We start from the raw sequence: 13,959 nt of genomic DNA on the forward strand, positions 1-13,959 counted from the left end.
TCTAAAATCTGCTTTCAAGTTATGTTTACGATGAATCTAATCATATAATCAAGTAAGCCCAATTTCAATGTATAGTTAAATTGGACGCAGACATGGAAAATATAGATTGATCTTTTACTCCAAAAAACACATGTTTTACTGACGGGCCAACAGTAATAAATAGATTTCACCGATAACTAGATGACAATGACAGTAAAGAAAGTTTTTACCAACAGATGGAAGAGAACGTCTGAAAACGTTCTTATTTACTGACTCTCCATTAGTGCACGACAGTGAAGGCTGCACATTTAATGACAGAGAAGTTGTTTGTCAATATTAATTGCTGCCAAGATTGCCAAGGAGCAAAACCGTCAGTGTTTGTTGTATCACTGATGTGCCCATAAACTGTCTTCAATAGTGTAGTCATTTCCTTGACGGTATGTTTCTCCTCAAGTCGAAATGCACTGACGGTTTAGATGCATCCATCAGCCTTTATTACCTTATCACTAGAGTTACTGCTTCACCATCAATATTGAGTAAAGTAAACACTGTCGATTAGTTAGAACCATCAGTACTTATGCTAGCGCTGACGGTGCTCCTTCCTGCCAGTGATTGGTAACATAAGTTTCTCCCCCGATCCCCTTTCCCAAGTTTAAGATCTCAAACATGGATAATGGTCATGCTTTCTTTATCTTTGCTTAATTTCAGTTTTTCTTTAAGTTCTATTGAGCATCATATTTTCATTTTCTGCCTGAGTTGAATGGTTTACGTTGAAAATTATAATGATTTTCCATTTGTTTCTCGTCTATGATGAACATTATTGAGAGGAATTTGACTTAGGGATCTAAATATTTATATTTCCTTGAGGAAAGTCATATCTACTGCTTTTTGAAAATAAACTTTACATTTGCTTGTAGTTCAATCCTTTACCATAGAAAACCACACATCCAGTTTACCATAGTTGTTAGTTTTACGTAAACTCATCCTGATCGAAACCCCGGATATGACAGTTGTTTCTCCCCAACATGAGAAAGCACAGGCTACATGGCATTGTGCTAATTGTATGTTTTAGTAAGCAGAGTACTACATGATTGCACAGACTCTTGGCTTAACATTGGATTATGAATATTCTATTTCTCAATTTAAAATTTCCATTTATTTCTTGGAAAACAGTAAAAAATTTGTATAGCTTTTCTTGGTATTTCGTATGTAATGCATGAGAAGGTTGAAATGACATCAACTTTTTCACCAAATGCTTAATTTGTTGATCACATTTAAAGTTTTTAGAGGTTATAAGAATGTCTCAATCGAAATGTGAATAATTTGAATTCAATACCAATGTGGGTTCTTTTGGATCTAACTTGATTAGATTTTATTTAACGGAATCTAGAGTTGGGAATTTAGACCAACTCAGACTATAGCTCATTTGGTGCAGTCTAGTTTCCTTTTTTATTTTTTTTTTCTAATTCTTTTGGCTACTAAAATTACATATAACTAAACTCATAAGGCTTTAGTTACTAATTGTAGGTATTTAAAAAACATTTATGAAATGCTGGACGATGTTTTCGAAAGTTGCACCGGCTTCAGCTAGGCCTAACAACCATGTTTTTGAGAAAGGCGAAAACAATGACAAGTATGAAAGATTGAATAGAGATGCAAAAGAAGAACTTTATCAAGGCCGTAGTAGATATAAGAAAACAAGTTTTTTAGTCTGCTTGTTTCATATCAAGATTCTATGCGGGTGGAACAACAAGAGTTTCAGCATGTTACTTGATCTATTACTTGAAGTTTTTCTTAATAGAGTGTAGTTACCAAAGAACATGTACGAGACAAACAAGATTATCACAACACTAGGGATTCATAGTGAAAGATAGATATGTGCCCGAATAACTACATGTTATATAAGAACTGAGTCAATACTTTAGCATATGATATAACAAGCTCAAAGAAACATGTGCTAGAGTACCTGAGCTCATGGTTGTCTGCACTAGGATCCTTGAGCTAGAAGCTAAATGTGCAAGAGTGGATATCCACAAAGATTGTATAAAACGAACCATGACATCCTTTGCGTAAACATTAAGTTAAGTTTCAAATACATTATATGTTCAACTGTCTTTTCTATTTCATGTAACATATAAGGCTCAATTATTGTACTTCTTTTATGTATTCAATGTCATGTACAATGCTCAATTATTGTACTTCTTTTTAAGTATTCAATGTCATGTACAATGACTATATTAAAATGAAAGATGGACTAAAATTATCATAAACATTGTTGATTTTATTTCAGTTTAAATTTAGACAACATTTGCATCTTTGTCTATTGCAGGAATTTGAATTGTATTCCCATATATTTGGGTTGTACATAATATAATGTAGTATTTTAAAAATAATTACATTATTTTACTTATGATTTCAAATTATTAGTAAAAACAGAGTTATTGACAGTCCATATATAGTCTGTAAGAGGATCTTCACTGACAAACATTTGCCACTAGTAAAATGTACCATTTTATTGACAGTTGTCGGTAGCACTTCAGTAAAGCTTAAATATTTACTGGTGATACCACTTTTCAGTAAATATTTGTGCTTTACCGACATTCTGCTGATAGCCATCAGTAAAGTTGGTGATTTTATCCACGCGGTCTTCCGTCAATAAAAGTGCAAGTACACTGACAATCCTTGTATCCCTCAATAAAAGTTTCAGTGACATCATTTATACTGACGAATTGTGCTACATGTCAGTGATTCTTGTACCAATGGTTTCTTCATTTTTTCTCTGACACATTATTACCTTCAGTAAAGATTAGGCTTTTTGTAGTGTTATTACATTAAAAGTCAACTTTGTTGTGGTTTATATACTAAAGTGAAACTAAATTTGGTTGTGAATCTACCGGATTTCATTCCCCTAACCCAAATCTCATCTAGTTTTCTATTAGGTTTAATATTAGTTCTTCCATATCCAACATATTTAATGCGGTATTTCTTTATATCCAGTTCAGTAAGCTTAGGTCACGTTCTTTCTTCCTCATTCAAAACAAATATTGATGGATCAAACAGTGTAAGTTAATCCTGTATAGCTTCTTTTAAATCTTACCTATAATAGTCATCACCTTATTTGCTAGTTCTTAAAATTTACCACTTTTTTGCTGAAATGTTTAAAAGAAACCATCAAATTGACTCAAAGAACAGTTCCTCCTAGGTTTACTGAAAGTGTATTTTTAGCATATATACATCAAATGGTTGGGCTGATTTGGTAAATAAACTATGTCTGGTTGTGCTGATTTTAATAAATAAACTATGTGAATTATTGATAATGCTAGTGCTTTTTAGCCAAACTGATATATGCAGTCTAGACCTTTTCTATTTTAAGTATTGGACGAATTGCATTCAGATCGAGAGACTTTGTTGTTCGTTCTGTGTGGTGTAAAACTCTAGAATATGAAAATTAAATCGGATATGAAAAAAAAAAGATATCCAATTAAGAAATGGGATTGGGTTGACATCCGATCAAATTTGGATTCAGTTTGAATATAATTTCAAATAAATATCATCTATACAATGTCCATAATGTGGTTTTGGATTTGGTTTAAAAGATTGGTGTGTATTTGAATGTTGATCTAGAAATAGGATTCAGATCAGATTTGGATTGTGAATTCATATTCGGAGATGGTGTATACTTATATTCATTTGTATTCTAATCCAAATTCAAATCCGGATATGTAAACATTGAAAATATGGATATGTAAAGAGCATATCTGACTTGAATCAGATCTATTGACATCCTTACTGCCCCAAAAGGCCTATGCCGGCTTCAGCTTATGGATGGAGTGATGCTCACATCTCCTGAACCAGTAACCAGCTGCTTACAGGCCACTGACCCAGTAGCGTAGCTACATATAGGCTGGTGTGGGCAGTTGCCCACACCAGCAATAAAAGTTATATTTATTTTTACATATTTTTACAATTATTTACTTATTTATATATGTTGTGTCCCTTCAAAAATGAGAATTTTTATAATAATGCCCCATAGCAAAAAATTTCTGGCTCCACCATTGCACTCACCCATGCCTAAGAATATAGATGTTAGAAAGGTTAGAGCAAATTCATAAAACACTATAATATAATGTTTTATGAATTTGTCTCAATCTATTCAGCGCAGACACATTAAATAATATGTTATTATTCCGATTGACAAACGGCACACTTCTGAATTCTAACTTGTTATGGGGCTCATGCTCACCAAGGACTCTACTTGGCTGATGAAGAGGTTAGATTTTGAGGCAATACCTTCGGCTATAACTAGGATGCTTGATTTGGAGCGCTTTATTACTCATAGAGGTGAGACATAGGAACGCCAATGGATCAGATCAGATATCCAACCAACATGCTTAAGAAAAGCTAGACATGGAAAAAAAAAAAAAAAAGTTTAACGTTTGAATATGAAATCAAATCAGATTCAGATATAAGAAGCAACACCTGATCCTGTTAATTTGAATTCGGTTTTAAGAAATGACCAATTGGATTTGGATCCAGTTTCACACAAATATCCTGTATCCAATATCTATTCCTTTTGAAAGTCAGTTCTCAACGTATCAAAATCAATAAGATAGTGTGGACCCACCTAAGGAACTTATCAGTATAGGGTTGCAGACAGGCGGTAAAATGCATTAGAGGTCAGATCCAAACTTTTCTGATCCCGTAAATTATAATTTAACAAAATCTTCAAGCCAGATCTGGATCTTTTGCAACCATAGTGTTCGATGGCTAGGCAGAGGAGCATTTTGTGGCCTGTAGAAGTCTGATGCATGTCAGAAGGGCCCAAGTCAGAACCAATCCAAATTGCTTGTTAACTATATATTTTAATTCTAATTTGTTCCATAATGTTAGTTTGCAAATGGGTTCATCTTTTTCGGTTCGTGCTTTTACTTTCTCCCATTCCGATCTGTACACTTGGTTATTTTGGAACGAATAAAAATTAAATAGAAAAAAGAACGAGTACTGCAGGTTTCACATGACCAAATATTCATGGTTACATTTAGTTAAAAAAAAAAAATTGAAGGAATGCTCCACATAATCTCATCGCTTGCAGCAATATTTTTACAGGAAAATGGTTAAAGCTATGAGCGAAGAAGAAGCTCTCAGGGGCTTAGCTCAAACTGGGCTGAGACACATAAAAGTTTGAAGTAGGTGGGATCTCACCATCTGGTACCGATGCAGCTCTGAACCTCGGGGGTAATGGAAAATGGGTGAGGCGGCTTCGGCTATTTCTCGACCAGTGGGATTAATCCTCCTATCATCGAAGAAGAAAAACATATTGCTATAGGTTAGCTGATTCTAAAGGGTGATTGATCCAAAAAAAAAACTTAACGACACAGACTATGTAGGTGTTGCATTTTATCCCAAGTTATCCAACTTTTGAAGGCTACTTTGCATCATTTACATGCATTGAGCACTAAGGAATGCGACCTCAATTCACGAAAATTCAAGTTTTGCCATATGCATATAGGACTTTACAGCATTTGAAAAATATAAGGACATGAAGAACTCAAGTTTTACCATTTGAGAAATGCCCATCAAATAAAAAAAAATGCAGATTGAAGTTGATATTTATCGAATAAGGCACCTGTTGATAAGCTCCCATACAAGCTTCAAATATTAGAACCCAACACTAGTAGAGCTAACAAGCTGTTTGTGGCTTAACTTATGTAGGAACTCATTTTATTGCACCAAAGAAAAATAAAGCCGAAATAAATCATGAATGCATTAACCTCCAAAAAAGGTTGCATTCTATATGACGAGGGTGACTACCAGACAAACATCCCGGATAAGCTCAGTTCAATAGAATGACATGGTTAAGACACTCTATATATTATCTTCTTTCTTCCCAATGGAGTTTATAATGTGAAAAGAGGTTCCCACATTCAACCAGGGGTTCCGATTTGAGACCTTCAAGTGAAGAAGCTTGAGCATTATATAATGCTTGGTGGGTCTCTGTTTGCATTATCCAATGTGCTTATAAATAATAAGAATACGGTGTATAGATCTAGTAAAACTATTTTACAGTGGATTTGCATTTGTAAAGTAATTAATGCTAGCAGAGCTCAACAATTTTAGGTCCAAAATTCGAACTCTGTAACTTCATCAATCCAACAAATTATGTTTACTTTAGCTGAAGCAAGCTAGTTCTACTGCCTATAGGGTGGAAGATTTGCCTACTTTAGATCCTTTTTTGATACACAAGCTGAATCCCATCCCGTTTTGATGCATGACATGATAACCCCTGCTGTCATAATCTACACATCTTTCAGACGATAGATTTGAAATCCCTCTGGCTTTGAGATCCTACCATCTTAGATCTCAAGATCCGAAATCACAGCAGGCATTCAAACTCAGACTTTCACAACTAAAATTCAGGAAACACGAGTTGTATACTCGAGGGAAAGAGAATGAAAGAGAATAATATTTATTTGTTTTATTAAAAAAAATGTCCACATATTATCCAAAAAAATGTTTACGTATTGGATTATATGCAACAATAATGTGGAATGAGATTACTATATGCACTTAAAAAAAAATAAGGGGAAGGTCCCGGGTATGGTTGAACAACTCCCACACGAAAATATGGAGGGTGTCAAGAAGGGAGCAGTTGAAGCATATATTTTACCTAATAAGATGCTCTTCGAGAGACCAGCAGGTCATTCTGTGTGCTTCCTGCTAGAGAGATTGAGCTCAGGGAAATTATATATCCAGATCATTGTCTCGGACCCAGCCAAGATTGTCTGGGTCCTCCCAGTTCAGATACATTGGAGACCACGCCACTTGTTGGTCTGTAGATAAGTAGGTCTGTTCATGAACAAGTTCGAGCCGAGTTGAATCAGATTTCCATGTCCCAGATGACAAATATACACCAACTTATTGGATCTGACCTGTTTCCAGCCCGACTATATATATAGACCAACGTTTATATATTAATTTATATATTTTAACTATTTTTTAATTAAAGCCGAGCATGATCCCAAGTCGGCCTGAACCCGATTTTGAATCATAATCATATGTGTTAGGGTTCGAGCCATACACAGCCTAAGCATCAAAGCTTTGGGCTCTTTGTAGTACTCCTCTTTCATTACGTGCTTACTCATATTTGGACTCAGATCTATCCACACTGGTCTAGATTTCTGGCTTTGGTGTTGTAGCTTTTTAAGGGCCGTTTGATGATTTTGAAAAAGACTTCAAGCAAGTGTTTCTCAAGAAAGGGTCGCAGGTGAAAACATTAGACCTAAAACTTGGAATTGAGAGCTTCATGGGGCATAGCGAAACTGGGCGGCAAGGTGGCTCATACTCAAGCCGTCTGTGGTTCGAATTTCTATATGAGTTCAATAGTGCATTTATTTAAAACAGAATCCAAATACAAATCCGCTTGAATGTCATTTCCTAAATCTGAATTCAATCCAACTTTTCAATTGGTTTTTTTTTTTTTTATGTCCAATTTTCCTTTTAAGCAATTCAGCCTGATACATGATCCAAACCCGATTCATTGACATCATCTTTTGTTAATTCAGGTCGTGTAAGGGATGCAAGAAGATCTTCTCGTCATATAGAGGCTCCCTCGTAGGCATCTCATACATGCATGACCCCGGATTGTTCATTCTGGGTCTTTTAGTCTGTGAATCAAACAATTAATACTTCAAAGAACTCGCATGCATGCATGTGTTGGACTTAGTTCTAAGTACTGAACTTAGTACTGTCCAAACTCAAAACTTGACTTCGTGTCTGATTTAGCTGCAAATCTGTACTTGGTTTTGCAGGTGGTTGATTCAAACCCAATAAAGCTATGAATTAAAGCACTTGATAGCACAAGACATGGGCACATACATTTCTCAAGATTTTTCAAAATAATCAACACTAGACTAGTTTCAAAATAAAATACATTTAGTTATCCAATGTATAGCCATCTAATGGCCCTCCGAATTTTTCTCCTGTTTTTCAGCTTGTCATTCTCTTCATTTTTGTTAAGGATATCACGGATCAGACTCGAATCAGATCTCCTCTTAACCATATCCAGATATTCACATACTTGTATTCAAATTCAGGTTCAAATATGAATAAAGAAAATTCATATCCGAATCTGAAATCTGATTTCACAATGGATCTGATCCAAATCAGATGTTTATATTCATATCCAAATCCAACATGGAAATAGGATATTTAAAACTAAATCCATCCAAATCCAAATGTGATCGGATATTTATGTATATCTAAATCCGAATCCAAATCAGAATTGGATGTCATTTTTAAAGTTGAAATCCTCGCCGATTTTTCGATGAGATATTAAATGTTTCTTCATATCCGATTTTTCAGAATAGATTTGTAAGATATTTGATCCAGATTGGATATATTTACATCCATAATTTTTGTTTTTCATTTTTTTGTTTGAAACTTCACCAGACGGAGTGTGATCTATGTAATATTTTAGTCAGAATCTACCATATCACACTATTAAGACATATAACTAACTAGGCACTTGATGAATTGTAAACAATAATGACTCACAATTCTTTAACTCTTCCTACCAACTGTTAAAACATTATTCAAGTTTATTCCTAAAAAAAGTTCACGCTAAGGGTTTGACTTCGCAACATGCATTAAAAGATTAAAAAAGCTACAGTTGTTCTTATCACATGAACATTTTGAACAATATATATCTTGAGAGAGAGAGAGAGAGAGAGAGGATTTTGCGACCGTTGCCCACCAAAAACTTAAAGAAAAGGGAAACAATATAATAAATAAAATTATATTGTTACAAAATGGGGAGGTAAGAAATTATTTGAGTCTTACAATAAAAAAAATGGAATTGGCAACTGCCAACCCCCACCATTTTCCAATTTCAGGAATTCATCTGTTCCACTTTTCTATGTCCATGAATTCTCTCCAACACATGCTTCCACTGAACTTGTAGCTTTCAAATTAAAAAAAGTCATTAAGATGTGTCATAAACTAAGCTTAAACGCTTGTATTTTGAAATTAGGACATCAGATTTTTAGTTAAATTGGTCCGAATTGTGATTTTAGAATTGCTGAAGCAGTATATGCCATGCATACACCCGGTTAGAAAAGCCTCACAGTTTAATGAAGTCCGTAGTTCAATTCTTGCTGGGTGCACCTTCTGCCACAGTATCAAAGCAGTGAAAAGGGACTTTTAGTTAGTAGGTCTGCGGATAGGTCACATCTCATATTAATGTTTTAGCATTTCCCTTTTACTGTACCAAATTCTACTTATCGGACAACAAAAATGCACTTGGGTAGTCCTGGATCCAACCCATTTGCGAACCTACTTCTAAAACATCCAAAAGATGAAAAACTGAGGTTTAATTATATCTTCTAGAAACTATCAAAAGCAAGTTAGTATTCAATCACTGGACATCAAAAGCCGGTTGCATGCCATTTCATATTCAAATGTGAATTTAAAGTCGGATTCGGACAGATCTAGATTACACATTTAAAAATCAGATCTAAATATGGCACATACTTTTACCTATTCATATTTAAAGCCGAACTTGAATCCATATATTTGAACATTCTATGAAGTGGATATGGAAAAGAGTACATTCTATTTGAATCCAAATCGATCAGTTGACATCCTTAGGCAATAATATGTTAAGGACAAATTAAGAGCCAAGGATCATCCTGTTTTTCTTGTGGAGAAGGTTGACCTCACAAGAAGCAAACTGTCTTAAGGAGAACAACATAGCTGGTCGAATTGACTGGTGGGTGAAAGTTCTATGATGAGTTTGATTCTTATGAGCACTATTCTTTTAGATTGCAAACGGTTGATGCCCAACACTCAAACGCTTTAGTTGACATTTGACGTTAGACAATTCGTGACCCAAGCAGCTTCCCATACCCACTGGGGCAACTAACGGAAGTAGTCTTTCCCACTCAATTACTACTGCAGTTTAGTTGTGCCAATTTGAGTCCAGATGCAAGGCCAATGCACCTTACGGAAGTCTGTCACAGATCTGACGCTGACCCACATATCTAAACTTTTAGATCGCGATCCAGGTCTCACCGAAAAGCTTCTTCCCTCACTCACCTTTAATCAAATGTCCTTAGCGTGTAGATTAATTGAACCACAAGAGCCTTCTTCTGATCTGCATCTTATTTCCTTTTATATTCTTTTGAGAATTTCTTGGGCAGTCTGCACTTTATCACGTCTTCAGCTTATGATGTACAGAAGATTATGGTATGTGGACCTTCTTTTCATACTCAGTTGAAGGCACCAACGTCAGTGAAAAGAAGCTAATTAACATGGAGAAACGATCATCTGTAATCGTCTTACTTTGAGAGTGATTGAGGTCATATCTGAGTATCAGCTTATGTCACGAAGACAATGACACAAAGTTGATGGGACACGTGATGAGAGTTGACTGAGAAGGACGTATTCTACAATTATGTAGTTGATTAATGCACATTAATTTGATATACCAATGTGAAAAAAATACATTTTTCATTACGTGATTAATGCACTATATTAGAACATTGAATAGTATGACCGTGTGACATGGTGCTGGAAACTGTCATGTCTTATCTCTTGAACTTGGATATTCGAATTCGTTGTTTCTTTATTGGCAGAGAACAGATCTATCATTCCTTTACTCTTCTTAGAACATTTTTTCCCCCTGTTGCAAATAAAGCGCAGAGGGAATCATGCCTTGGAGTTGGAGATTTGGAGGGGGCCGGAAAAAAAAGGGAAAGACAGGTGGGGACGATGGAAACCTCTTTTGAATAATTAAATGGAGCAGGGTCAACAACTCTTCAGATCAAAACAATAACGAATATAGAAAACAAGAAGTTTATTTCCATATAAAAATACAATGCCAATGTCTCCTTCCTTTTTGCCCCACCCCTACCCTTCAGAAGACAATGGAAGAAGAGAAAACAAAGAATGGTTTCAGTCTTTGAGGATGGCCCGGTTCTAACTAATCATTTTAGGGTGGATTATGTGATAGGACTCCTTTCACATGTGATCTTAGCTACCGGCCAAGAGTTGTTGTCCTTGGCTTGTTTCCATCTTCAATATGTGGCATTATTTATTTGTTTAGAGCGGCGGGGAAGGTTGATATTCTGAACTTTTTCTCTCGGCCGCATCTGCCAAAAGAGGAAAAAACTCTAAGTGGTCTATCCCCATCGTTGTAGGTAATAATTTGTTTGTGAAAGGTCTGAGGGAATGATTGACTGGTAATTAAACTATATATCATTGCACCAGGGCTGTGTTATGGGAGTTACTTGGAAGTGGTGGGGTTGGTAAACGAATGAATCAGAGCGGTACATGAGATGAGTCGAGCTCGAGCTCAGTCAGCTCAAAAAATTGAGTTATGGTTTGAGTTTGATTGGTTTAAGCTTATTCACCAACTCTCCATTGAATTTGAACCCTTTCGCATGAATCGACTGATAGTGGGAACTACTGGATTTTGTTTAATTTGCATTGCAGCAATGTATTTTTCCAGTTATGATTCTCTAAATAAATGATATCGGATCTCAACCCTTTCAATGACAAAATCTCCTTGAACAATAGCAGGCTGTTTTGTCTTTCCAGTTGCGTGCATGACACTTAAATAATTTTCACTCGTTAGGAACCGTGACCAATTCCATTAGCCAGCTGCTTGACATCCTGCCAACCCTTCAATTATTGCTCCCTCTATCTCTCTCTTCTTTCATATATATATATATATATATATATATATATATATATATATATATAACGGCTTTTATTTTTTTATTTTTACAAATGTACAGGCAGTACCAAGTATATAGATAGTCTTTAAAAAAAGCCTGAAATATAATCAGGCAGCAGTACTCAAAGACAAGACACATGTCACCTTCCATCTTCCCTCCACTTCCATGGGCACCTCTTTCTCTTTGTCTTAGTTTTTTATTTTTTTCTTTTCAGTTAGAGTAAACAGATCCAATCTCTGCGTTTCGAGACCTTGGATTGTGACAGAGACAGTCTACTGTCCATTTCTTTCGTTCGTCATCTCTACCCGCACCGCTTCTTTTTCTGATGTCAGTTTCGTTTTATAGAGGAGATTGGCAGAAGAGTCGTTGATTTGCAGGTTCGGTAGAGTATTAATGGGCATTAGACAGACTGGTTTGATTTAACAAGTTTGCGGAACTGCGTTGACAAGCAAGCGGAAGAAAATGAAGCACCATGAAGCTTCCTCCTACACGCTTTCTTCGCCTGCATTTCTAAATAGAAAGCTTCCCATTGATTGTTGAGGGTCGTCAACTCTTTCTTTCCGTCTTTTCCTTCGTGACTTCCCCCATTATCAATGAAGACGAGCACTTGTGAATGACTGCATTCATTGTTACATTTCCTTTTGAAAAATTATTTGCAGAGGGGAAGATGGTAGGCAGCTACTTGAAACAAAACCGTTCGAAATAGATTGTCAATGGTAGAACTGGTTACAAAGAGGCTGATTTAGATTGAATAGCCGCTTCGGCGAGCATATCTACTGATATAACTTGAAAGTCTTTTATTAGAATCAAGCTGATAATTGGCTTCTTGAGAAACCTAAAATCCTAACTGTCTGATTAAATTTGAAAAAAAAAAAGTTTGGTGGTAGTGAGGATATGAACTGTTCATTTCGATTCAGCTTCTTCCTGTTCATCAGCTTTCTGTCGATTAAATCTTAAAGAAGTGAACTAAATATGATCTCTTTCGTAAGAAATAAGCTCCCGATCACATGCATGATTCCAATACCAAAGTCGATTGCTTCAGCATTTCAACAAAAAAATGAACGGCACACAGCCTTTGAAAGCTTGACAACTAAATCATGTTCTCTGATTAAAAGAATTGCAACTTAAGACATGATCTTCTCCAAGTAAACTATGCAAAACATGTCTCCTCACCTGCCTTCTGCCCCGGTTGAGGCGATGCCAAGTACAGGGCTTGATCTTCACCTAAACAACCGTCCAATAAAGCATTTCTGATTGCCTCTCTCCTATTAAAACTGAACCAAAATGAATTGGTTCTCACTTTTTAATACTTCTTTTAGAGAGAGAAAGAGAGGGACGTGCAATTGTTTAATAAGCAGGGTTAGAGAGAGAAAAGAGGCAGAGAAGGGGCGGAACGTGCAATTGTTTATCAATCACGCCAACCGGGCATGCACCTTTCTGCCTTTAAGGGCATGCAAATTATAAGGCGAGAAGCGTCTGGGCCCCACCTCCCTTCCAAGGGGCGTGTGGGCCCCACACGAGACCTTCCTTCCATGATTGAAGACCCGGAAAAGAGAGAAACCCTAGAAGCTCAATTGGGGAGACGAAAATGGGGAAGGCAAATACGCAAGCGTCCAACCCCAACGCCTTCGTTTCTTAATCCCCTTTTGCTTTTTGTCCCCCCACACCCTCTTCCACTTTTGTCCCTTTGTCCCTTCTCCCTCTTTCTATCTCAATTACCTCCCAAAAAGGCTCTTCATCCCCACCGTTCCAATGATCTTTCGCTATCATATAGTTGTATTCCAGCCTCCCCACAAAAAAGACATTATTGTGCCAAAAGATATTCTGTAATATGTTTGATTTGACTTTGTGATCATATAGACGAGTTAGATCCTCGATCTATTGAGAGGGCAGGTGATCTTTTCCTTAGATGTATGAGATTTTCGAAGTTTTAGATCTTGGTGGTTCATGAATTCTGTTTATAACACATCTAACAGAAAGCTACGCAATAATAGATCTCTAGGTGTTGAAATGTAAAAGTCACATTGACAAGATTGGTACTGTTAAAGATTTTACGTAATTTGACTGATTTGTAGAAGACGACTGCGCGGTTTTTTAGGGATTACACTGCGTAGCATCTTTTTCTTCAGTGAGGCAAAGCTTTGCCCTGCGCCTCTAGTCCATATGAAAAAGTTTTTGTAATTGTATAATGTTGAATTAATAAACAAAGGAGTCCCACCGTCCCGTCCCGTCCTACGCATAAAAA

This window comes from Nymphaea colorata, chromosome 2, assembly GCF_008831285.2.
Source record: "Nymphaea colorata isolate Beijing-Zhang1983 chromosome 2, ASM883128v2, whole genome shotgun sequence".
Lineage (NCBI taxonomy): Eukaryota > Viridiplantae > Streptophyta > Magnoliopsida > Nymphaeales > Nymphaeaceae > Nymphaea > Nymphaea colorata.